The following is a 25,290-nucleotide window of genomic DNA, read 5'->3' on the forward strand; positions in this document are numbered from 1 at the left end:
CAGGCTGATGATGAATGACACGTATCTCACGGACGTATGTCGTCGGTTTCAAATCCCTATCGTCGCAAACTAGCCTCCAACTTAACTAGTAGATGGATGCCAAATGAAAACCGAAAAGGCATATAATCACCCTGAACTCTGCACAAATGACGGCTGCGTCGCCATTTTGATACGAATTCATGTCCGTACTTTCTCTGACACCATTTTTTTCAATTCTGGGTTTCACAGCACAATGGATTTTAATCTTAAATAAAACCTAGATTTATTTGTGTTTTCACAATCTAAATTGAGCTATTAAACCTCTGGCCCTAAATTTTAAAAAAATTCCGCCTCTTCAGCGCGGCGCTGAGTATACGCAGAAACGAATAACTTACCGCTCGCACCCGCGTGGGCTGCCGCGGCGGCGCGGCTACTGCACTTTCCCCGTTCTTGTGGTTTTACAATAGGTCTGTTCGATACAGCTGCACTCGCTATGCCGCAAGCGTGCAGCACCAGTTTCGTCAGGTGAAGTGAAACCTTGGTGCTGACTGGTTCATAAACGATTGCAGAGTGCAGGGGCCGCATCCAGCGGAGGTTCATTTCGGGAACCGTTCTCTTTTAAGATGACGTCAATTTGACGTCAGCAAGACAGCGGGCGCCACCTCATGGGGAGGACGGGAAAGACAGCGGCCAGCGGCCAGTCAGCGATGGCGCCAGATCGTAGGCATGTCCACCACGAGCATGTGGCTTTTTCTGGTATTAAATACTTGTACCGAAGTGGTGCTAAGCACGAAATAAATCTAATAATTACATAGCAATGCAAACTAGTGAATAACAGACAGAAATATTCTTGGAAACTTCCTGTTAACAAATGCCGAGCAATTTCCTTGGCTCATGAGTACCGTTTTCGCCGCTAGATGGTGTTGCGCGCTCGGCGGCGGTAAAGTCCCTTGATAATTTTAAAGTAGCGACACTCTCCTCCGCGCCGCGCTTTCCTCCTCGATTCTCCTCGCGCGGCGGCGGCGAGCGCTGCGCACGACACGCTTTTTCTCCTTGGCGCCCGCCGGCCGGCCGCAGCAGTGAGTGAAGCGCGAGCTTTTGGGCCAGGTCTGCGCTTCAGGAGTGCACAAAATTTTTGAAAAATTGCGAGAAAAGCATTGAGAATGCCGAAAGTAACGTTCATGGATTCATTGGTTTCTTCTGAGAACTGTTTGAATGGGGAATACTGATAAACAAAGCTTTCAGGCGAGTTCTGTGCTGCAGACACTTTTTAAGTCACATGATAAGGTGTTTTACTTTGTGCACCTAATCTAGTACTGCCTCTGACTTTGTGTGTTTTTTTAGAGTGTGAAATCTGTCACCGCGGTAAAACTTCGGAAAACGATCCAGGCTGGTGCTTTGAACTTCAAGATCAGAGAAGGTCAAATCAGGACTTTGTCTATTTCGCTACTGTCAAGCTATCTGTCTAAGCATAGTATATGTCACGTGATCAACCATGATATTGGATTATTGGTTAATTGTACATGTATTTTGATCAATTACTGGGCCAAATTAATTGATATTTAGTAAATCCATTAAAATCTAAATTTTAGCTGCAGCATTGAACCGTATACCGTTGAAAAGCTTAGGCCAAGTGTAATGGCACTGTGCTAGTTAGCGATCCGCAATAATCTGCGTTAATCAGTTAATTTTGTATAAAACCAAACTTTGAGCCAAGGAACAGGTTTGCCACGGCTGTCTTGATATGATGCTGATGGAGGAATTAAATAATTTTATGAGTACGCGGCCACTCACTGATTTCGCGTGTGGTTAAAAGATAGCAGGGTACACTGGGAGAAGTGGTGGGCCCTATTGCCGACACACTGAAGTTCTGGGGCGAGCATGCTGTGGCCTCATGCACTATGTAAAAGAGCGTAATTTCATTGAACGCAACAATCAAATAAAAAAAAAAACAGGCGGCACATGGGTCTTCAACGTGCGGAAATGAGAAAGCATATAACTGCCAACTAATTAACTATCGCTATCCTATCTATCACTATATCTACTAATGCCGTCAACTCACTATTCGCAACGAACACTATCACCTCACTATCCGGGCCTATTACTATCATTTACTATTATTATCCGTAACAGTCACCATCATTAGCTATCACTATTCATAGCCATCACTATTTAGTCTAATGCCGTCCCATGACCCATTGATATACTTCACTTTTCATTGATTTACGTTGTCAGTTATATATCTATTACCTCATAATATCTGACGAGACAACTATACATTGACTTTTAATTCTTATACTTTCTTATTTTCCCATAAATGGAGGTGGGAAAAGAGGAAGCCACAGAAATAACTGACTACTATCAGCGCGAGGTTCATGTCTCTGTCGAGGAGGCTTCCTTTGCTTCAGGACAGGTCGGTGAGAGAAAATTGATGGAACTGCGTTGGGCCTCAGTTTTTTTTTCGAGTTCGTGTAATATTGGCGGCTCAAACCGGTCTTCAGTGAAATGTAGCTAGAACATAGAGCGATGAGTTAATCACTCAGGCTAGGTGAAAATAAATCTTGCATACAATTGAAATTAGTAATATGTTACAGTGCTAAGAATTGTTGCTCACAAAATATTCCCCTATTTTTACATCATAACTATAATCATTATTGATTGTTTAAGTTTCGTAAGTACAGAAAATTGATGCAATGGTTCCGGCTGATTTGACATCGATGGGAAAACGTTTCGCGCAGTAAATGAATACGCGGAATCGCGGTTTTAGAGCTCTAGCTTTCAAAGCGAAGGTAACCTGCCAACGCACAGTAGTCATGGTCAAAGTGAAGCGTGTGTGATCATGTGAACACCCCCTGCACATTGGCCGTATCCCTGATAAAACGAACGCATACTTTTTAGCCCACGCGTGCGTCGAAGCATGACAAGACACATTCAAGAATTGAAAAAAAAATGCCGTACGACCTAACTAGTGCAGATTACCCGCAATACCTCGGGTTTACTTGCTAAAGAGTTTTTCAGGGCCAGCATTCATTGCTCCTGAGTAACCGACGCAGACTACAAGTACAAGCTGGTAAGACTAGCTCCTCTACAAGCCCCAATTTTGATTTTTAGTGAAGGAGGCCAGGTATCCTAGCATAATCGCGACAAATGCAATCGAGAGACTGTACTTTTCCAGTTATCACTGACAGCAAAAAGCAGATTATAGTGCCGTATTTCTGACTACAGAAGTCGACAGCGTGTGAAATGATGGAGCCTTGGAGCCTCTCAGAATATTCAGCATGCTGCAGAGGACTCCTTATTTTTATACAATGAACATGTTGCCGCCGCAAAAATATGGAGGAGCAAGCAGGAATAGAAAACGCAGCGTCAGGTGACGCGTTATTACGGGGAGTGAGAAAGGCGCATTACGTCGCAAACAACCCTGTTCTTTCTAGGAATAAACTTCTTTCGACTAATCTTGTGAATCCATTGACTCTTGCTCTAGCCGTCACGCTTGCCTTGAGGTATCATGAATACCGCATAACCATCTTCAGGCCGCTTGCTGCAGTTGTACGCGCAACAGCACGGCATAGAGCTTGCACGCTGCAATAAAAGCACAGCGCGCAATATTCGCTCGCCGAGAATAGGAGAAAAATGGCGCGAAGGAAAAAGAAAACACAAGGAAAACGCCGGACGCGCGTTGGTTTCCAAGGGCAACGGCAGGGAGACCAATCGTCGCTCAGGAAAACGGGCGGATAGCCGGCCTTCAGCGAAGGGGCGCGCAAGCGGCGAGGAGGAGGAGAGGTAGCGCGGCGGCGGCAAAGTTCAATAGTTGGCGTAACTTTCAAAGTATCAAGGGGTTTTAGGCGGCGGCAAGTTGACAGTTGACAGCCGTGTGGTGCGGACGCATGTTCCATCGCTCCTCCGATTGCACGTGGCTACCGGAAACGGACGGACTGGTGACAGCGGCAGCTTCCGAAGCGTCAAATAGATGAGTTCTTTCTTTTGTAGGGGTGTGTTTATTCGGTGAACCCAGATGATACCAGCCGCTCAGGGGAGACTCGCAGCGAAGCGTCAGGCGTGGCGAAAGAGCAAGGCAGCGAACAACTTCTTCGTCCTTGAGAGCGGCAGCACGCGACGCATGTCAGTGGTTATATCGATGAAGATTACCACACTACAGTTTCCCCCCGGGCAGAGAAGGAGCCATCCTGGCGACTCATGGTGCCGAAAGGACAGACGGATCGTAGTAGGGCTTGATTCGGTCCACATGAACTATTTCGCGTCCACGGCGACGCAAGTCCGCAGATGGCGTAACGGGCTCAACTACGTAGTTCACAGGAGATGTTTTTTGAAGGACTCGGTATGGACCGTGATACCGAGCAAGAAGCTTCTTTGACAGGCCGGCGGTTGTGGCAGGAACCCAGAGCCACACCAGGGAGTTGGGCGCATATGAAGGCGCCTCACCAGTGTCACGATGGTGTTTTTGTTGCCACTGATTTTCCTTTGTGAGTGAACGAGCGAGCTGACGGCATTCTTCTGCATACTGGGCGGCGTCCGAGAGTGGCGTCGATTCAGAAACATCAGGGCGGTAGGGAAAAAGCGCGTCCATTGTGCAGGTTGGCTCGCGCCCGTAAAGAAGAAAAAAGGGAGAGAATCCAGTGGTGGTCTGTATCGCAGTGTTGTACGCGTAGGTTACGAAGGGAAGAACGTGGTCCCAGTTGGAATGAGCGTCGTTGACGTACATGGCCAGCATGTCACTCAGAGTACGGTTGAAGCGTTCTGTCAGGCCATTCGTCTGAGGGTGGTAAGAAGTAGCGGTGCGATGAATGATGCGACATTCTTTCAGTAGGGCCTCGAGAGCGTCGCACAAGAAAACGCGTCCGCGGTCACTGAGCAGTTCCTTCGGAGTCCCGTGGCGAAGAATCAAGTTGTTGAGAATGAACAAAGCAACGTCTCTTGCAGAGGCAGAGGGTAACGGTGATGTTTCAGTGTAGCGAGTCAGATGGTCTACTGCCACAATAATCCACCGGTTTCCAGCAGGAGTAGTCGGAAGAGGGCCATAGAGATCTATGCCAACGCGGTCAAACGGACGAGCAGGGCAGGGTAAAGGCTGCAACGAAACAGAGGACTTCTGAGGAGTTTTTCGGCGTTGACAAGATTCGCAAGCGCGCACGAAATGTCTTACGAAGCGGTACATTCCACGCCAGTAAAATCGCAGACGTAGGCGCGTGTAGGTTTTCAATACGCCACCGTGAGCACATTGTGGGTCACCATGGTACGCAGCACAAATGTCGGCGCGGAGATGACGCGGGATGACTAGAAGCCACTTCCGTCCATCAAGCAAATAATTGCGGCGATAGAGAAGACCGTCACGAATGGAGAAGTGGTGGGCTTGGCGGACGAGCGCTTTGGATGAATGACCGGGAGTAGGACTTGAGAGAAAATTCAAAAGTGCATTGATCCAGGGGTCATTCCGCTGCTCGGTAGCCATGTCGATAGTTGTAAGAGTCGACAAATCGTAGGCACAGACGTGGTCAGACGAATTATCTCTAGGCAATGGCGAGCGGGAAAGAGCATCCGCGTCCGTATGCTTCAGGCCTGATCGATAAATGACATGAATGTCAAACTCCTGGAGACGAAGAGCCCAGCGAGCAAGGCGACCGGATGGGTCTTTCAGAGAGGCAAGCCAGCACAAAGCGTGGTGATCGGTCACAACGTAAAACGGTCGACCATACACATAAGGACGAAATTTTCCGATAGCCCAAATAATGGCCAAACATTCCCTTTCTGTGACTGAATAATTAGATTCTGCCTTTGTCAATGTTCGGCTGGCGTATGCCACAACATACTCGCTGTAACCAGGCTTACGTTGGGTAAGGACGGCACCAAGCCCAATACCGCTGGCATCAGTGTGGATCTCCGTAGGCGCAGCCGGATCAAAGTGGCGTAGAATGGGCGGCGAGACCAAAAGGCGGCGTAAAGTGTCGAAGGCTTTATCGCAGGCTGGAGTCCAGGCGGAAAGGTCGGAGCTGCCGGCAAGGAGCTGGGTCAGAGGAGCGATGATAGAGGCGAAGTTCAAGATGAAACGTCGAAAGTAGGAGCAGAGGCCGATAAAGCTCCGAAGCTGCTTCAGGGAGGTTGGCTTCGGGAACTCTGCAACTGCGCGAAGTTTGGTGGGGTCGGGAAGAATGCCGTCCTTAGAAACTACGTGGCCTAAAATTGTGAGTTTTCGAGCGGCAAAGTGGCACTTCTTCAAATTCAACTGAAGCCCAGCGCCGGCGAGACACGTGAGGACATCCTTTAGGCGGAGAAGGTGAGAAGAAAAGTCGGCAGAAAAAACTACGATGTCGTCCAGATAACAAAGACAGGTCTGCCACTTGAGTCCACGAAGAACAGTGTCCATCAGGCGCTCGAAAGTAGCCGGGGCATTGCAGAGGCCAAAGGGCATAACGTTGAACTCGTATAATCCATCCGGTGTTATAAAGGCAGTTTTCGAGCGGTCATTATCAGCCATCGGTACCTGCCAGTAGCCGGAGCGCAAATCCAAAGAGGAGAAATACTCGGCTCCCTGTAAACAGTCCAAGGCGTCGTCGATTCGCGGCAAAGGATAGACATCTTTGCGCGTGATTTTGTTAAGCCTACGGTAATCGACGCAAAACCGGATGGAACCATCTTTCTTGGTGACCAAAACAACCGGAGAAGCCCATGGACTGTTAGATGGCTGTATGACGCCCCGGCGAAGCATGTCGTCCACGTTGTCAGCAATGACTTGGCGCTCAGAGGCCGACACGCGATAAGGACGCTGTCGTAAAGGTGCGTTTGTACCAGTGTCGATTGCGTGCGTAACGACAGACGTGCGACCCAGAGCAGTGTGAGGAAGGTCGAAGGCAGAAGTGAAGTTCTGTAGAAGAGCAGCGAGTTGATCGCGTTGTGCGGTTGGGAGATCTGCGTCAATAGCTTGTTGAAGAACATCGGGTGGTGTCGAAGCGGTCGCTGTATCGCAAGAGCTGAGCACATTAACGTCTAATGAAGTAGGCGTTGCAGGAAGAGTATTTACAAGCGCGGGATCAAGTTCTTCAATACGACCGAGACATTCGCCGCGTAGCAGGACGGACGGGCACGAAAATGGATTTGAGACGTACATTGCACTAAGGCCATCTTCGAACTTGAGGACCGCAAATGGAAGCAGGAGGCAGGGATGGCGTGAAGCGGCGTCGGAAGGTGTGAAGAAGACAGTCGAACTAATAACGCTTTCACAGGAGAGTGGAACGAGGGCAGCAGAAAATGGAGGAATGTCTGTGTCACTGGCGACGAGGAGTTTTGCAGGCCGGGTAGGGACGTCACACAAGACGGTATCACAAAGAGGTAAAAAGGAAACTTCCGCGCGGGCGCAGTCAATAACGGCATGATGAGTGGAAAGGAAATCGTAGCCCAGGATGATGTCGTGTGAGCAGCGAGACAGTACAATAAACTCGATGGTGTATAAGACGTCTTCGATGAGAACACGGGCCGTGCACGCCGCTGAGGGATGAATGCGCTGTGATGAGGCGGTGCGAAGCGAAAAGTCGGAAAGTGCGGTGGTCACCTTACGAAGACGACGGCAAAGAGCTTCACTGATGACTGATACGGCAGCGCCCGTGTCGACTAGAGCGAGTGCTGCGACGCCGTCGACAAACACTTGAATTACGTTAGTGGGAGAACACCGAGGACTTGAAGAGTTCGAACCAAGCGCAGTTCTTGCCCCGGGAACTGCGACTGTTAGTTTCCCTCAACGGTGCCGGTAGAACGTCGGAGTGGGGACGGGGAACGGCGACGAGGGGAAGGTGATCGGCGAGTTGTGTACGTTTGATTGTCACGAGATACAAATTCGGAACTGGGCGGATTTCTCGGCGAGGGCTGGTCTGTATTGTAGGAGTAGTTCCATAGTTCAGGTCGAGAAGGTGGAAGGCGTTGGCGGCAAAGGCGTGCGACATGGCCCGGCAGCCCGCAAGAGTAGCAGATTGGTCGGTTGTCCGCGGTACGCCAAGGGTTCGTAGGGCGTTGGCGTACCCTTGGAATAGGGACATGGAATGCAGACCCAGGCAAAGGCGAAGGAAGGTTGGAAGGAGCGGCCTGGTAGGAAAGAGATGCTGATGGCATGAGCGGCCTGGCCGCAACTTGGGCGTAAGTCAGTGGTGCCGTTACTTGCGCTGGCACGGGGCTGGGCGGCAGCACAGGGCTGGGCGGGAGCATGGAGCTGGGAGGAAGGACGTCAGCGATGTGATCTTGAACGGCACGCCGTATGGTAGGGGCCAAAGACGGAGCCATGTCAGGAACAAGGCGGCCACTATCCTGTAACTGAGGGACCAGCGATAGCTGGCGGGCGACCTCTTCTCGAACGAAGGCTTTGATTTGCTGAAGTAAAGGGCTGTCCTCTGATGGGGTAGAACCGCCCAGCGCAAGTGTAGAGATGGCGTCGTCTCTAACACCGGACCGCCGGGTAGAAGCGCGCTTCTTACGAAGCACGTCGTAGCTCTGGCAAAGCTTGATCACGTCACTCACCGTGGCAGGATTTTTTACCCAGAGCATTTGGCACGCGTCGTCAGAGATGCCTTTCATGATGTTCTCGATCTTATCCGCTTCAGTCATTAGCGGATCGACACGCTTGCATAGGTCCACGATGTCCTCTATATAACTAGTGAACGACTCATCGACTTGCTGAGTGCGCTCACGCAAGCGTTGTTCTGCCCGGAGCTTGCGAACTGCAGGGCGGCCGAACACTTCTGCAAAATTCTTTTTAAATGCAGACCAAGATGGCAGGTCTGCCTCATGGTTGCGAAACCAGAGGTTCGCCACGTCAGTCAGATAAAAGATTACATTGCTTAGCTTGATAGCGTCGTCCCATCTGTTGTAGCTACTGACGCGCTCATATGCCGCCAACCAATCGTCGACGTCCTGGTCGGCTGTGCCACTGAAGAAGCACGGATCACGCTGCCGTAGAGCTCCAGAACACAGCACGGTGGTTGGGAGGGGTGACGATGTCGTGGCAGTGTCGTCCGGCATGCTGGAAGCAGAGGGTAACGCGCGGCTTCTTAGTTCCAGGGTGGACGGGAACGTACCCAGCACCTCCACCAATTGTAGGGGTGTGTTTATTCGGTGAACCCAGATGATACCAGCCGCTCAGGGGAGACTCGCAGCGAAGCGTCAGGCGTGGCGAAAGAGCAAGGCAGCGAACAACTTCTTCGTCCTTGAGAGCGGCAGCACGCGACGCATGTCAGTGGTTATATCGATGAAGATTACCACACTACACTTTTATTATCTTTATTTCGTTTTCAGTTAGGTTAGGTGCAGCCTAAAGAGTAGATTTTAGCTCTTGGTCCTAGCGGCCTGGTTTTTCGTGCCGGCAGCTAGGTTTTCTTGGCGTTCATTCTTTAACTATCTTGTTTAGATAAATACTTTTTTTTTCTAGGCTATTGGCATTCGCAGAATTGGTTTTTAGCGCGTGTTTGCTACTCGTTTCTTGTGTCTTCTTTTGGCAATTTGTATATTCTGAGAATTAGTAATAGATATAGTTCAGTCGATGAGCGCTTAAGATGTGCAATCAAAAGAAGGTAAAGTGTACTCAGTGTGAGGCGCAGGTCAATCTCAAGGAAACGCGTTTTTCCTCTGTAGGTGAAGCGGAAGGCAGCGACTTTTTGTGTCGGTGTTGCGTACTGAGTGCGCGTCTAGATAGATTTGATCAAGAAAGGGGCAGTTTAGTGTCTCGTGTGGATGATTTAGAAAATGAAGTACGTTTGTTAAGGGCGGAAAATCAAGAAACTGCTTGGCAGCTTCCTCAAATTGAAAAAAAAAGGGGCCGACTTTATCCTTGGAACCAACGAGGACGAACATTCCAATGCGGGCCACGTGGCTGGGGCCAGCACTGGCATGGAAGGCATAAGCAAAGTAGGTCAGGCGGATCCGAACCATCAGAGTTATTAAGAAGCAGCTAAGCCCGAAAAAAAAAAGGAAGAAGTAAGGAAGAATGAAAATCCCAGAGATAAGGACACAGATAACCGAAAGCAGGAGCCAACAGTTGGGAGAGGGAGAGAGAAGGCCCAGGTGCTTATCGCCGGAGATTCTAACATGAACAGGTGCAAGCGAGATATCTTGGAACGTGTAAAGGGTGATAAGAGAGTGTTGGTTGGAGCCTTCCCAGGGAGAACAATGAGGGCAGTGCTGAAAGTGAGTAAAAATAGGCTGTTGAAGAATTCCGCAGAGCGCAGTATGGCAATAGTAGCCGCGGGGCTAAACGATGTCCTAAATGGTGACGCTGCAGGAGTGGTGGAAAGTTTAGCTAAGGGAGTTGACGAGATCAGGGAGATAGCACAGCAAACGCAGATAGTTGTATGCACAGTACCAGAGGTGCTAGGATTGAACGGAAAGCTGGAAAAGGACGTGGTGACTGTTAATCAGGACATAAGAAAGTTAAGCCTGGCGAAGCGTTTCGAAGTGGTTGAGGTAAACAGGGAGGTACATAAAGCAGGTTTTGGTAGGGCTTTTCAGCGAGATGGCATTCATTTTAACAGAAGGGTGGGAGCAGAGATCGGCTGGCGCCTGGCAGGCAGGGCTGTAGCTTTTTTAGGAGGTCCGCGAGGACTTCGTGCACAGAGGTAGTTAGAAGTGAAGCAGAAGAAAGTGTAATAATGGAGGCTCGAGCCCCGAAAATGGCAAAGAGTAGGTCGAGAAAGAAAAGTACAAAAAAGAAATTTAACACTCGGATCAGCTACATAAACATGCAAGGAGGTAGAAAAAGAGCGAAATGGCTAGAGATAGACCAGCAGTTGAAGGATGACAAATTAGGTGTGTACGCTCTTTGCGAAAGTCATCTCAGGGATCTAGAAGATCAGCCGTTTATAGAAGGCTACGTCTGGGAAGGGTGCAACCGAACGAGAATGGAAAAAAGGGTGGAGGGGTAGGTATGTTGATACACCAGGGAACAAATTGGCAAATAATTAAATCATCTTGTAAAGAACATATCTGGGTTTCAAGAACAATTGCCGACTTAAGGACATGGCTAGGGGTAGTTTATTTAGGAACAAGACATCAACGCAGGAAAGAAAAAAAGGATCTTGTTGAATGTCTCAGTGACGATATAAGCCACTTTGGAAACGGGGCCAATATTATTCTGCTGGGGGACATGAACGGCCACATCGACGATCTGGATGGATACACGGATTGTAACGGGAAGCTAATGCTAGATTTCTGTGAGCGACACGATCTAGTTATAGTAGATAGAGAAACAAAATGTGAAGGCCAAATCACGTGGGAATTCCGCAATAGGCAGACGACCATTGACTACTGTCTAATGTCGCAGGAAATTTATAACAAGGTCAGAAAAACGGAAATAGACGAAGAAGGGGAGTGTAGTCTGGGAAGTGATCATAAACGTATTAGTCTGCAGATGGGGCCCTTGATGAAAATAGAAATGGAACTTAGACAAAACGTAAACGCAAAATTAAACGACGATCAAATAGCGCAGATAGCAGCAGACATAGAGGAAGCAATAGAGAAAAGCCCCATGGAAGACCGGGATTATGAACAGGTAGAACTACTCATAAGGAGGAAAATTCAGGAGGTTAAAGTAGCAAACCGCTGGAATGGAAAGAGGAAGCCACGGAGCTGGTGGAATAAGGAAATCAGGGAAGCTATTGAACAACGACGGGCTGCTTCAAGGGAACACCGAGTGGCAGAGAAAGCACAGGTATCTCAGGAGGAAATCGACCAAAAATGAGAATCATATCGACAAAAGAAACTTCAGGTGCAGGCCCTCGTCCAAAGTAAAATAAGGCAGTCCACCGATCGCTGGATGGCTGACATACACGATGCCTCTACAGGCGGAGCAAGAAAATTCTGGAACCATATAAGCTGGCTAGGGAAGAATAATCAAAGAAAGCAGGATCGGATTCAAGATAACGAGGGAAATTGTTATAAGGGAGACAACGCAGGGAACTACATTACATCAGTTATAGCCGAGTCATTTATAACCGAGGTAATCTCCGCAAATCAGGAAGCAACACAAGGTAGCAGAATACAAAGCAGCTTAGAACTGACCAATCTAAACTGGAAAAAGGCAGAAAAAAATATTCCTAAAAACACATCTACAGGTATAGATAGAATTTCGATCAAGCTGATTAATAAACTTGGTCCAAAAAGTAAAGAAACGTTGTTAAAAGCTTTGGAAACAGTCATAACGAATAAGCAAATTCCGGACAGCTGGCGGCAGAGTAAAATGAATTTGATTTATAAAGGGAAAGGAGACAGGATGCACATAAAATCCTACAGGCAGATTACCATAGCATCTGTTATGTACAGGTTGGCCATGCAGGCGGTGAAATAAAGGTGCAAGCATGGGTAGAAAGTAACAAGATACTCGGAGAACTTCAGAACGGCTTTAGAAATGGTAGGCGCTTAGATGACAGCCTGTTTGTGCTTACCCAATGCATCGAAATATCTAGAGTGGAAAATAGACCTTTGTATTTGGCCTTCCTGCACATAAACGGGACGTACGACAACGCAAATCAGGGAAATCCTGTGGAACGTACTAAAAGAAGGTATCAGTTATGAGATAATAGAGGTCCTACAGGAAATATACCGAGATAACAAAGTAGAAATTACATGGGAAGGGATAAGAAGTACGGAAGATGTCAAAGTATGCAAAGGATTAAGACAGGGCTGTCCTCTATCACCGCTGCTGTTCACGCTTTATATGATAAACCTGGAACGGAGGATACAAGAAAGCAACCTAGGTTTTAACCTGTCATATAGATTAGGTGGAAAGGCGGTAGAGTAGCGCCTCCCCGGTTTGATGTATGTAGACGATATTGTGCTGCTAGCTGAGGGTCTGGAAGAATTGCAAACTCTAGTTAAGTATTGCGGAGACGAAAGGGGATGCTCTAGGCTTCAGTTTTAGCGCAGTTAAGTCGGGTCTGGTGATTTTCAACGGCTCAACTGATCAGCGCCTTAAAATACAAGGCCATGAAATACCCAGAGTAGCAGGATATAAATATCTCGGGGTATGGTTAAACGGATTAGCATACATTGGAAAGCATGAGCAATCACTAACAGGTCCACTGAAACTGCCACCAAGAAGCCACTGATAAACGTGTTCAGTGTGTAGAACAAATACTTTTGAGCACTAACCCAAAGTATAATTCCTTGGAACAAAGCCAGCGATTTATTATTAATTTTCAAAAACAGCGTTTTTTGAAATTCGCGAGCAGGGAAGTCGTCGTTTGGCGGTGTCGCAAGGAACTATTTCCTTAACCCGTGACGTCACGGGTGAGTTGACTGGCAAGGCTTGCTAGAAGCAGCCATTCGCTGCGGCCACTGCAGCCATGACGTCACGGACACACTTCCGGTAGCTGCGAAAGTCGTCTGCTCGTGCGCTGCTCGAACACTGTGCGGGCTGTTACACAGCTCGCCGCCCTTATCGGTTAGGCGGCCATTGCCCATCAAGTACAACAACCGACGCGATGCAGTGATCGGCGGAACGAAGCTGCATTTACAAATATCTTATTTATATAACGTGGTTTCAGGAGTACCGGAGTGTCGTCCGACGAGGCGTCAACAGCACGGTCAAGCACCGCACGATGGCAGCACCTCCTCGACCATCGTAAACACCGCCGCTGTGGCCCCTCCTCCCGTATGCGAACTGTGCGAACGACACGGCGGATCGTTAGCACCGATGTCCGAAATAAAGCGTGCTAATATTTGTTGACGTATGGAATACTGAGCCGAATATCAAGTATGAAGCCCTCGTGAGGATCGCTGACCAGCAGCAAATTGCTGGTAAGAGCGATAGCCGTGATACAAGGAAGTTTCTGCTCAAGCCAGCTGCCGCTGGTGCATTTCGGCTCATCCGATCTGCTCGTACCAGCTCTGCGATTAATGCGTCGCCAGAGTTAATCCTATAATTATTTTACTATTGCAGGATAGGATACACTATAAGGCAGTTTCATAAGTAGACGATTAACGACAGCGTTGATCAGTTCCAAAGCGCCGACCACCGCGGCTTCGAAGCGAAACAATTTAGGCCTAGCGATGATTAGGGACGGTCACGCACGGCGCCGTCGTTCGCCGTGCTCGCGCGCCCCACCCCCGCGGTAATTGTGTAACGTACCTCAGCCAGCTCGCGGCATCCCGTGCTGCAAGCGTTGCAAACTCATGTATTTTCATAGCTAAGGCCGCGCATTTTTTGACGTTCTGCCGTTCAAACGATAGCGCTGGCAAGACAAGGCTTCAGTACGCAGTCGCTGCGCTGTCGGCCGTAATCGAAGACGTCGGGCGGCACCATATTCTATACATCAATCTTTAAACGTGATACAGTGGGCAAATGAATAACTTTGTGAAGGAGACCCGCTCGTACGTTTCGCGCATTCGGGCGCCGACGAGTAGCCTCCGTCAACAGACGCCGTCATAACCTCGATTAACGTCGCAAGCCGAGGTCGCCAAGCTCGGTTTGCGATAACCGCGGTTAGTGGTGTAACCGTGGTTTGGTCCGCAATGTAACATGGGCTAACCACGGGTTCGGTTAATGTAACCGCAGCGGCGGTTACATTAACCGCCGCTGCGCGAAGCGAACTCCTCAGGCGTGTGCGAGCGAGGACGGGTTGACACGAGTACTGCGAGTACGCCAGCGAGCGAGCGCGCGTCAACCGGAAGTTCGTCGAAGTGACGTATTTCTGGGCGGAGCTTTGAACTTGCTTGTATTCTTTATTTTTGTATGGCTCCCTTCGGCGTACGAGTTGAGAGGGAAAATTGGAAGGGTCATTTTTAATCGCCGATATCTCTGGTGTTGCAGAAAGAAAAGTTTTGAGGGAGAATGATTGGTGGTTCAATATCTATCAGTGTTATGGCGTTGTTTATCCTTCTTGGTGACCCATTTCAGTGGACCTTAAGGCCAAAGGGCGAAGAAATGCCGGGATAATGAAGCATAGGGCATTGTGGCGATACAACAGGTATGAGGTTTTGAGGGGTATTTGGAAAGGAATTATGGAGCCCGGACTTACTTTCGGAAATGCGGTTTTGTGCCTAAAATCGGAGGTACAGTCGACATTAGAAATAAATCAGAGAGCCGTTGGACGATTAGCACTTGGTGCCCTATATATATTAGGTCATATAGATTAGGTGGAAAGGCGGTAGAGTAGCGCCTCCCCGGTTCGATGTATGCAGACGATTTTGTGCTGCTAGCTGAGAATCTGGAAGAATTGCAAACTCTAGTTAAGTATTGCGGAGAAAAAGGGGATGCTCTAGGCTTCAGTTTTTGCGCAGTTAAGTCAGGTCTGATGATTTTCAACGGCTCAACTGATCAGGGTCTTAAAATACAAGGCCATGATACCCAGAGTAGCAGAATATAAATATCTGGGGGTATGGTTAAATGAAGGATTAGCATACATTGGAAAGCATGAGCAATCACTTAAAGCCAAAGGGCGAAGAAATGCTGGGATAATGAAGCATAGGGCATTGTGGGGATACAACAGGTATGAGGTTTTGAGAGATATTTGGAAAGGAATTATGGAGCCCAGACTTACTTTCGGAAATGTGGTTTTGTGTCTAAAATCAGAGGTACAGTCGACATTAGAAATAAATCAGAGAGCCGTTGGATGATTAGCACTAGGTGCCCACGGCAAAACCACAAATGAGGCGGTACAGGGAGATATGGGCTGGGCAACTTTCGAAGTACGGGAAGCTCAGAGTAAAATATTATATGAGGAACGCCTGAGGAAATTGGACAGTAACAGATGGGCAGCTAAAGTATTTAAATACCTGTACTTAAAAAGCGTTGACTCACAATGGAGGAAAAGAACTGGGAAACTAACTAGTAAGTATGCTAGTCACAAGGACGGAGAAATAAAGAGCAGTAAGCAACAGGTGAAAAACACAGAAGGTAAAAATTGGATAATTTCGATGGAAAAGAAACAGTGTGGAATTATACCGAAAGTGGAAAATGCAGATCAGGAAGGAAGATTTCTTTGATAACTCAAGAGGCAGTGCCCTACTTTTTGAAGCTAGATCAGGGTGCCTTAGAACACGCAACTACAAAAAGAAATTTAACAATGGAGATGACGCATGTGCTGTATGTGGTAACTCCAGTGAAACAATTAACCATATTATACTCGAATGTAATGGTATCCATCCGGAAGTTGATGCAGGCGCAATCACTGTTCCTGAAGCTCTGGGGTTTAGAGATAACAGTGGACGGGTGAATAAACCGGCGGTGGAAACTAGCAAAAAACGATTGGAAGATTGGTGGCTTAAAAGCAGAGAAGTGACATAATGTTAGTAATGTAGGAACAAGAATTTAATAAATAGAATGATGGTTTAGTTAACCAATCTAAATCAATAATTAAGATATAGGGAGAAAAATGAGCATCATAGTTACTGCTACCACCCCGTTCCAAAGGGGACGCTCCTATATTCCATCCATCCATCGTTATCGCTGGCTTTCGGAACGCATCGGCGTGCAGTGCGGACTGCTGCTGTGTATCTTGCGTAAGAATGCCGGCTGACATTTAAACAGCGCTGCTTTGATGCAGGTGTCATCTGTATTGTCGAAGTGTTCTGCGAGGAAGTAGAGCTAATGGCCCTGTTGTTTATTGGCGGAAGAACAGACGATGCTTTCTACATAAGGTGCACATCATGGCCTAGGCCACCGTTTTTCTCGGAGGTGTATCATGAGTTCATGTTCCTTTCTGGGACCAGAAAGCGCCTGTGAATTGTAGAGAAAGGCTATACCTCACTCATTTTAGCACCTACAGTAACCATGGGAATGCGAGAACGACCCTGACGCTTTCTGGGTAGTTGTATATTGCGTCTTTGCGGTGCTGCCGCGTTATCTTCGTAGGGCGTTAAGAAGTACCTTTATTATTGCCTACGCATTTATAAGAATTGATTGTGCAGAGAAAGAAACTCAGTGTGGGCATGTCAGTGAAACTGCTTACTTTAATTAGGTACTGTTAAAGATATGCGGGATCGAATCCCGGCCTCGGCGGCTGCTTTTCCATGGAGCCGAAAACCCAGGCGCCCGTGTGCTGTGCGATGTCAGTGCACGTTAAAGAATCCCAAGGGGTGGGAATTTCCGCAGTCCTCCATTCATGCCCTGAGTCGCTTTGGGACATTAAACCCCGCAAAACAAACCAATCTTTAATTACGCAAGCACTACTGCAATACATGTAATAAGTGCTGCTTTTATAAAACTAATGCACAGGCCAATGATGAAATTTACCATGATAAGATTTTTTATATCCCCGCTTGCTTAGGCTGCCTACTGTGGGTTCTGAATTCCGGTGCAGTTTCCAGCCACTTTCGCCCGAGCGCAGGTGAACGCCGCTGAGCGCCTGATGCGGCCTTCAAGCAGCGTAATAGTCTTTTGAAGCCAGGACGTGTACAGGAAGTAAAATTATACCCTACCAATTGTCGGGGATTACACGCGCGTCCATATTGAGCAGTAAATATTGTACACAATGTTAAATGGTGAACATTCATATGTGTCTATAGCCAGCACAGTCTGAACATGCGTTCGCCCTTTGCGCAAGAAAAAAAAAAAAAAAAAAAAAGAACGTTTGAGGAAATAATCAGTTTGTAATCTATTCAGTTTTACAGAAAATCACGTTTTCCACAAAGAACGCTAGAGAGGGAATTGATTTAAAAAAGAATGAGTCGACGGCTGACGGGTTTGTCGAAACGTTCTAGCGAATGCAGACAGGAGGGCGCAATAAATGGACGCAATAAATGAACTACGTAGTTAAGCATTTCTTAGCACCTACACATGCTATGGGCATTCACATGAAGTTTTTTGGCTGTCTACAAGCTCGTTGTCCCCAGCGATCCCCGCACCGTTCAGCCGAGTACCAGCGCGCCGTCAAACCACCGCCGTTCGCGAGCCGAGAGGTTGAGCTGGTCATAAGGCTCGCGAACGGCGGAGCCGTATTTTTTTTCTTGTTGGTCAGGCGGCAGTCGGGATAAAACATGCTAGATATTACGGTCTAGCGCACATAGTTTCCTATGATATCTGCGCTATCTGGCCCTGTGTTGTCAGGTGTTTTAGGTATGTTGATGATTTTATTGTGTTTGTGAACATTGGTAATGAGTGCGAAAAGCCACAAGTTATAAAACGGGTTTTAGATATTTTCGGTGGATGTTCAGACAAACTTAGGTTCACACATGAAATTCCTATGAATGGGTGTTTGTACTTTGGCACATCTGCTGGTCGTACCACCCACGTACAAAAATGGAAATTTTGGCGTATAATTCTGTACATTCCAAATTGGTTAAACGGGACATCACAAAAAGTTGCCTGCGTGGTGCTCTTGAAAGGTAATGTGAGCATAGAATTGAGGGCAGTCTACAGACGCAAGTACACCGGTTGTAGAAGGCCGGTTTTCCTGAGGATACGGCTGTGGCGGAATGCCTCCTGAAAGAAGTCTGGGCAGGTGGTCGTCTTGTCATGGCAGGCGACAAAAGACTCAAAACGCTGAGGCGTGCAGCCATTCCTTATATGCATCAGTTATCACAGCTGCTGAAAAAGGTTGGAGAGAAGTACGGTGTGGACGTTTTGTTCACCGCCCCCGAAAAGCTGGTGCGCATGTGCAAAGCCGTTAATGAGGACAGGAAGCCGGTCTACACCAAAAAACACGACCGTGAGTTTATATCCTGCATTGCCGGCGTCGTTTACCGCATACCTGCGGTAGATGCTACGTGGGGCAGTCTGGTCGCTGCCTTAATGATCGATTACGAGAGCACTGTTCGCTGGTGGATTCATTGGCCAATCATTGTAAGCGTTGCGGGTGCGTGCCGGCGTTTGATGCCACGTGTGTGGGGGAGGCACAAGGTTAGGGCGTGAGATATGTGCAGGGAAGGCGATAAAAGTGTCAGTGCGCCTTCAATCGCCTCGTCCGAAAAAGTGTACCTAAGGAACAGTTTGCCCCCTTTTGATTAAGTTTTTGATCGTTGGTTTGACTAGAGTGCGCATGTGCCACCAGGTGCTTTTATGTTCCCTTTATTGCAAGTAAATCCTCAGTTGATGTTTAGCGCTCGTCCTGTCTGCTCCTATGTCTGTGTCTGTGTTATTTGCGCTAGTCTTTTTATTTATGATCTCGGAGACAGTTGCGCACATTAGTAACACTGTCTGTAGAATTAACTGAGCCAAAGATGTGGTCGTGGGCAATATTGTTAAAAGCCTTCTTTACGTCTATCGTGATCAAGGCATGCATTTCTTCTGTCGCGTACTGAAATAAAGTGCGTTGAAGGTGCAGAAAAATATCTTACGCAGACAGAGTTGGCGAGGTGTGCGCACAGGCGGTCAAGGGCCACTCGCTCCACCGCCTTGGCGCACAAGAGCAAAAAATTGGGACGAAGGATCTGTATGTTCGGCTTAGGGATAAATTTAACGATGGAGGATTTCCGTTCAACTGCGGCCGATTATCACCTGACTAATAATTCACGTCTAATAAAAAGCCTTCAAGCAGACGAACATTGCGTGGGGCGAAAAGCGGTGGCCGCGAATACTGCAATGGAGTGCTCAGCCACAAGTCATACATGCGTACGTCATGCAAACCAAGAGGGGCGCCTGTTCACGACATTCGCTCACGGCCAATAGTCAGCCGGAGAAAGATGCAACGACGCGCTGCTCTACTTTCAGATCCACAAGCGCGGTCACGGCGAATTTCATTAAGCGCTGTTTAAAAACAGTTTTTGACCACAGGCTCAGGGGAGTAGGAACGAACGCGACTGTCGGACACCTGTTTGGAACTTCGAAATGAAAGGGTAGCTTCAAGCCGGCACTTCTAATATAGGCAGTGTCAGAGTGCCATCCGACGGCGCGGCATGTGCGACGTGACTTCAAGGCGAGTGAGGCAAAACATAGAACTCGGTATAAATAACGGTTGAGGAAAATGAAGGAGAATCGCGACAGGCGGCAGGTTTTGAGATATCTATACTACTGCAGTGTCGATACAACATGAAAGAATAGAGCACGATGGCTTGCTGACAAATATAAATGTCAAAAGAAAGCAAAATTTACCAAGTTAACCTTCAGGCTCACGCTGGAGCTGCACGGGACAGATGAAACAAAATAAAAATTTTTGGAGTCATTTGGGGCTCTACCTTTTGTGGTTTCTACGTGGTCATAGGCCACCAACCACCGCGGGTTCGAGCGTCGCGCGAGCCGAAGCCCCGATCAGCCGTCACCACGCGCACACTGAAACACCGCAGCGCGCACTCATTCTCCACCGGGAGGAGAGCACTGCGCTGCAAGGACACAAACCTCCAAGTTCACAAAGGAGACGTTTATTAAAACGCCATCCTCCAGCGGCACACACACACACACACGCACACACATACACATATATACAAAACGCTCATACACACACGTACTCAGTCACCGTGTCAAGGGAGCGCGCGAGGAGCAAGGCTCCCCTGCGCGCACGAAGTGACACGGAGTGCGCGCCGCAAGCACGCAAGGGCGTGCTGTGATCTCTCTCTCGCAGTGACCAAAGGGTTCCTTTGAGAGAGAGTGGGCAACCACCGCAAGGTACGCCTGTCGCGGATCGTTGGATCACGATCGACAGGCTCGAGCTGCGCTCTCAGGTACGACCCGGAGCAAACGAACTCGAGTACGCACTGGTCTGTGCGGACAAAGGCCGGCAGACAAGAACAGTTGCGTACGCACCTTGCGATGTCTCGGAGGGGTCTCTCCCTGGGCCCCGCTCTGAGGGTCGCGCGAGCGCGGCCGTCGAAGCGGTGCCGTGTTCCTGCCAAAAGGCACCACTGGGAACAGCCACTGGGACGCCAGGGTGGAGCTGTGGCCCGAATGACAGTGACAAGTCGTCCGAGCCTCTCTCCGCCGCCTCAGGCGGGAGAAAGGGAACGAGGAGAACAACTGGGAAGCGGCGGCGGCCGCGCAAAGGGCAGCCGCAGCAAGCCCGAATCCCCACACTTTAAAGGACTATAAAAACTAATTTTGGGTTTGTTTTATATTCTGTATTGATGCGCAAGACATTACTGTACGCGGGCCACCTTGTGACATTCGCCTACGGCCGCTGATTAATTTATAATCGAATTTCGTTTCTCACCAGTTTCGGTTTTAGCAGCTGAGCGATGGCTGTGACGTCAAAGTAAAGTCTTGGTCACGTGAGGGATGAATAAAACCGTGATATAACCGTTCCTGTGTCGTTTTAATTCTCCAGAGTACCAAAGCCAGCCTGCCTCAAAGACACGAATTACAAAAAGTGAGAGTAAGCGATGATATCGCTGTTTTGTTTTTTCATGCCGCGCGTGACCTAGACCTGATTGTGACGTCACAGTCATGTCTCTGCTGCTGAAACCGAAACTGGCGAGGAAAGAAAACTCAATACACAATTATTCAGCGGTATTAGACAAAAACCGAGTAGTGATCCATATAAAGGAATGTCTTACGCATCATTACAAGAAGAAAGAAGCCACCAAAATCTGGTGTCTACACTCCTTTAAGGGTAAGACGCCACAGCGTTATTTGCTGCCATCATCGGCTACTCCGGAGGATCTCTGCTCACGTAGATGCACTTTGCTACAAGCTTAATCATTGTACCCTTATCCCCCACAACCGTTGCAACCTTGTGTGAAATACCGGACTCCGATAAGTCGCCCCTGCGTGGCCGTGTTTTACACGGGATCCAAACGTATACCGGGCTCGATTGCGATCCCACCTGCCTATCTGAAAAAAGCTACCCGAGTTAACGTATCGTGACGTCAGACAATCCGCCTGCTAATCAGTGTCCGGCCATGCCATTCGCCAACACCTACCATTAATTTTTCTCTCTCAACGCCAGATCTTCTGGAGAACAGGAATTATTCGACAATTGTAAACGAAGCGTAGCACTGGATGTTTGGGGACGAGGTAATAAAAAAGGTGGTGCTGGCTGTTGCTGCACTCAAGACAGTGCAGCAATAGAACACATTCCCATAGTGCACGAGACCACTACGAAGGTCCGAGGTTCACTGGGGTTTGGGCAGAGAGCGCTTAGCTAACAAGACGAGTGATGGAGAGGGGATAAGTTCAGATGAGGAAAATAACTGGCATTTATTCCCTCCGTCCAACCAACTGCTGTGCCGTCTGATGACGTAGTAGCACTGTTCGTTTAGCATTTTCGCGCGACTCTCGCTCCTGCATGGTGCTTTCGGAGAGCAGCAGGAAGTGTTATCGAACTCAGCATGAGCTGCATTTATGAACCGCAACTGATTTTCTCCTGGACACTGCTCCCCTTCTTTGGGTCTGCTGTAGCAGAGAATATGGCCTTATCAAAGTATTCTAGTGCGGGTTTAAAGTTCTTTCGGGCGCGTATTCCCGGCGCAGTCGGGCTCCTTGTACTTGTGAACATTTTATGCTTAACATCATGTTACGCTTCCATGGTTACGAATTACTCTGTACATTCAACAAGGGCAGCGCAATTGCCAACTTAGGGAAATACTCAGCAAAAAGCAAGCAGCCAGCTGCCACACTATCCAACGCGTACTACTACGAAACTAAGTGCAGTGGATGGTAACAACCGACTCGTGAGTTATCAGTTGGTGGAATTTGTTAAAGGTTTCCAATCTTGAATTCAATGAAAAGAACCTAATATGACTACATTATAAGAGTAGCGAGAATTACCTTAAACTACGCATCAGAATAATTTGGTTTCCAAGGGATATTCCGGAAAAATGAGGTGAGAGCAGGGGGGGGGGGGGGGGGGATACCTTTAGGGACAGTCTACAAACTTTTTCAACAATTATTTTTCTTTTTTGCTGCATCGAAAAGCTCCATCCCCAGAATAGCGGATACCCGGCTGTGGAGCTGTGCAATACGGCAGAACGATTTAAAACCTAATTTTTTCCATATGTTCGTCTCGTTTCCTCACTGGTAGTCCGCGTTTGCAAACACTGACGTCGTGGACATGACAGAGTTAGCACAGTAACTCTTTGCAGCAAGCACAACGATTGCCGCGCCGCTTAAGTCGCGTGCAGAGCATGTCATTAACTTAACTAAGCCGTTAAAGCTACACCTGAGACTACCAAAATATCTTGAAATAAAGTGAAATGAAAAGTAAACTAAATAAAGAAACTCGGTGACACCTACCGCAGATACCAAGAGCCGTGCTTTAAAGGGCCACTGTCCAGGGAAGGCCCTTTTAAGCAAAGGAGCCCAGTGTTTCGATCAGGTACCGGAGATAGTCTGTGCAAAATGCTACAGTGACACGCGCGCCGCAAAGCATCGAAAATACAATTCAAAGCTCTCTCATGTTCTCCTCCGGGAAGCCAGCTTCCCCGTTTCCTGCGCTGGCCCGACGGGCCACAGCAATGACGTACGTACCGCGAACGATGTCCATTGGTCCGTCTCGCCGACTGACGGGAGAAGGATGGGTGTCTACCGCTCGCAGCGCGCTTTTCCCTCGCCACGGCCAGACTGAATCCAGCGGCGCGCGCTCCCTCGACCGTTCTTTTTTTCGCGCTCGCGGAGAGCCACGCCCCACCACCCGCCAAACGCGGAGGAGGAAGGGGAATTTGTATTGCGGAGGCTAGACGACCTCGGGCAGGAGAGTGAAAACCTTTGCGAGGGAACGGAAGGAGAGAGGCATGACAGAATCGGGTGATTGCGGTGGCTGTAACTGCGTTATTAGTTACTCATTTCAAAAACATTTTGCGGCCTTGCGTTCTAGGGGCGAAGTCTCACAGTCACCGGGGAAGAAAATATTTTCGACCGGAGGGTGGACAGTGGGCCTTTAAGTATAGTGGTGTCTTTGGTTGTGTGGTTTGCTGTTTTGAACGCATTTTAAAAGCGAATCAAGGAAGATTAAACAATAAAAGCAGCTGTATAATTCAAAGAGAAAAACGTAGGCTGCATTAAGTTGATATAAACTCAAATATTTGTCTGTATGACACTGTGACATAGTCAAAAAATGTAGTGTATTGACTTAATGCAATGCAAACAGATGAAGTGTTAGTATCAACGAAAGAACACAGCATAGCACCACCATCTGCTGAAACCTGACTTTGGCGATCAATTTAAAATATAAATTACTGGTTAAACCGCGAGTTCTTCCCTCGGTACTGCCAACAGATCTACCAGAATTTTTGCTCGCCTCCGGACTGTCCCTTTTTGACGCGGCAGCGCTAATGACTCCCGTTACGAGTCCTCGTTCGCGTCTGTTCACTCTGCTACTATAGTACAATCTTTTATTTGTTATACCCCAATCATATTCATTAGCATACAGGCGTCAGCTACCACACTGTGAAGGACCACCCGACATAGATAACCAAGTCGTACCTAGGTGTAGCATGTCTGACTCGGGATGCAACAGTTTTGGAGACTCCCATTCGAATCGAGAAGCCCGAGTTGGCGGTTCCTGCTAAATCGACCATGTCCCGTGACGTCGCACAACTCTACGGTCAATCAGTGCCCGTCCATGTCAGCTGCCGGCTTTCTCTCACAACGTCCAAGTTTTAGAGAACGGGGCTTTTAACGCTCTCACTTTAATATTGTGCTGAAAAAGTTCACCGTGAGGGCCACAATTCGCCAAAAGTGCAGCCTTTATCCGAGCTTGTACAGTATTTTGTTCGTACCCACCAGAACACTCACTGAACCTTCCTCATCAAGATCACGCTTAGCCACACAAAGAATGCTATCGGCCTCTAGTGCAGTTCTGACAGCTCTATTAATAATTCCCCCAAGCTCTTCCTAGGACCTATACCATAGTATCCCGCTGCCTGCGTTTTGCCTCACTTGACCATGAAGTCGCCCATAAGTACAGTACACTTTCTTTTTACTTCACTCACCGAAGACGTCTTCATGAAGCTTTCGACTATACGGTCATCACGGTTCTGGTTACCACCCTCGCGCTAATGCTATATAACTCCTCTATGCTTACAGCTGTATCTTAATTGATCAAGAATCATACATCCAGTTCCAGTCTCTCCCCTAAACCTTCATAGCACAATACGACCCGCTTTTCAGCACTCCACATGCTTCATCTGTCCTGACCTCCTTCAGCCCTTTGACATCCCATTCAATAACCTGTAGTTCCTTGAAAAGCCTTGCTAAGCTAGACGCACTAGATAGCATCAAACGTTGCCAGATTCAGAAACCAATGGCGGCCCCTCCGGAAGCAGGGATTCTCAGCAACTGCAGGTGCGTCACATGTCTGACCACCGCCATGACCAGTTGCTTCGCAGCTGCTGGGGACTGAAGTGCATTTATATGCAAGGTGGTGGCCAATCACTATACTCTAGGGTGGGTTGGCGTAAAACAGTTTTTTGAGGAAAAGAAAGGCGCAGTATGTGCCACACTTGATGGACACC

The 25,290-nt window shown here is 48.3% G+C and overlaps 1 protein-coding gene across 4 annotated transcripts in view; it reads right to left on the minus strand.

Moving 5' to 3' along the window:
- Window positions 1–25,290, minus strand: part of RhoBTB (Rho-related BTB domain containing) — a 302,716-nt gene that overhangs the window by 86,275 nt on the left and 191,151 nt on the right. The window lies entirely within an intron of this gene.

This window comes from Amblyomma maculatum, chromosome 1 (genome assembly GCF_055883805.1).
Source record: "Amblyomma maculatum isolate TAMU_Amacu chromosome 1, ASM5588380v1, whole genome shotgun sequence".
Lineage (NCBI taxonomy): Eukaryota > Metazoa > Arthropoda > Arachnida > Ixodida > Ixodidae > Amblyomma > Amblyomma maculatum.